Source organism: Rhinolophus hipposideros (genome assembly GCF_964194185.1).
Source record: "Rhinolophus hipposideros genome assembly, chromosome: 1".
In the NCBI taxonomy this organism is placed as follows: domain Eukaryota; kingdom Metazoa; phylum Chordata; class Mammalia; order Chiroptera; family Rhinolophidae; genus Rhinolophus; species Rhinolophus hipposideros.
Window position 1 is genome coordinate 71,901,947 of NC_138047.1, and position 2,424 is coordinate 71,904,370.

Here is a 2,424-nt window from a genome sequence, read left to right on the forward strand (position 1 = left end):
TTCTTGAATACTAGCTTCAACATTAGTTTTAACCATGTATATGTGATTGTATATATATAATATATACTATATATAGCATATTATATATATACATATATATACATATATATACATATATACATATATACATATATATACACACATATATATATGTATATATATATACATATATATATATATGTATATATATATATATATATATAAAACTCATTATGATAACTCGTTATGATTTTGTACCAACTGGACAAACAGTTAACCAAGTTTACTATTTGGAAGTGATGAAAAGGCTATGTGAGAAAGTTAGACAACCTGAACTTTTCGCCAACAATTCATGGCTCTTGCATTACGACAATGCACCAGCTCACATGGCACTGTCTGTGAGGGAGCTTTTAGCCAGTAAACAAATAACTGTATTGGAACACCCTCCCTACTCATCTGATCTCGCCCCCAGTGACTTCTTTATTTCCCTGAAGATAAAGGAAATATTGAAAGGATGACATTTTGATCACATTCAGGACATCAAGTGTAATATGAGGACAGTTCTGATTCCATTCCAGAAAAAGAGTTCCAAAATTGCTTTGAAGGGTGGACTAGGCGCTGGTGTCGATGCATAGCTTCTAAAGGGGAGAACTTTGAAGATGACCATAGTGATATTCAGCCATGAGGTATGGAGGACTTTTTCTAGGATGAGTTTGAGAACTTAATTATCCAACCTTGTGTGTGTGTGTGTGTGTGTGTGTGTGTGTGTGTGTATTTATAGAGAGACTACAGATGTAATTTTTTGTTGGCAGCTCAACAATAGTTTGGGAAAATCTGGGAGAAAAGTATTGACAATACATAGGAAAATCACTCAATAGTTTTAGAAAGTGTGTATCATGAGTGAAGGTTTTATCAGTACAGTTAGCTGGCTACTATTTCTATGATTCTCAGAGTTCTTCAAGCCATTTCAGTCCACAGCTTTCAGGCACTTCCTCCTGTACTCTCCCATCCATATACCTAATTCCATACCTTCAGTTTAAGGAAGACTGAGGTATGAGTCACAGTTTAAGGAAGACTGAGGTTAGAGCCAGTAAATCTCTATTTTATTTGTTACCCAGATCTCACCTCTGCTCTCTCATGTAATAAGAAAGTCTTTCCAGGCTGCCATGACTTAATAAACAGAAGAAGTTAGACATGAGGATGACTGGATTTAGTTTTGTAAATTTTATGTTTTAATAAGAGTATATTTGAACAGTAAGTACATTTTGAAAGTCTGAATCAAATAAGATAACATTATGGTGATGATTTTGAAAGATGGATTTTAGCCTTCACGACAATTTAATTGCTAGTTAGAAGTAAATCCCAGCTTATAGCAATAGGGTTAGTCAGTATTTCTCTAAATTCAATATGTGCTATTGATTCATGGCTGCTACAGTATGAGGGCTTGCTGAAAGAGCAAGGATTTTCCAGATAAGGTAATGTTGAATGATAAAATTGTTTGAAGAAGAAAAGCTGTTAAGTGAACAAGTTTATTTAACTCACACTGAACCAGACTACTAGGAACTTGGAAAAGTATAAACTTTATTAATAGTGGCAGTTTGTTTAGTTTTGAAAAGGGGAGAAACTATGCTGTTAAAGTGTCTTCTTTCCTACTGCATCTAAAAGAATTCACCTATTTGTTGTAACAATCCCATTGGTGGTATTCTTCTAAACAAGATCACATGATTCCATACATAACCAGACACTGAGACTTAACAATAGTAAAGGATATACAAACTTTGTATGGGCTACAACTTTCAGGCCCTAAACTCTTTAGTCTACCATGTATTCTCACTATACCATTATATGTCTGATTATATCTTCTCACCATTGACATTTCTTATAACACTTACATAGATGGTAAGCCATCAAGTAGGTAAAAATGCCTTCAATACCTCAAGCTTCTCAAATGTTTTCCAGTTTTTCCTTCACATCCCGTGTCCATTCAGTATTCATTTTCATTGCATCTCTGGCCTTCAAATTTTCTAAAATTTTTCTTTCTTGTCCTACTTTTTACACCAAAGTAAACAAAATAAAATGTGGTGTCATCCTTCCTCATACTATTTGCATTTTCACATTTAACTATATTTTTACCAATACGTATAATGCTCACCAGATATCTTAAATTTGAAATGAAATTTCCAGGCTGGTGTTTCTCAATGCAGAGATGAGAGTTAAACAAAATTTCCAGGTCAGTTGGATCAGATGGAATGTGTGTGGGTGAGGAGGAGAAGGGATTGGCTGTCATGACTATTTTGAAGCAGTCCTTGGATGACTGTAAAACATTTTTCCATTATCTCTCCCTTAAATGAGAGAAACACTCATTTAAGTTTCTGCCTCCTCCAACCATTCCTAAAACAACCTGAATCAATACCATTGCCCTTCCTCTTGCTGCCTGCCATATCT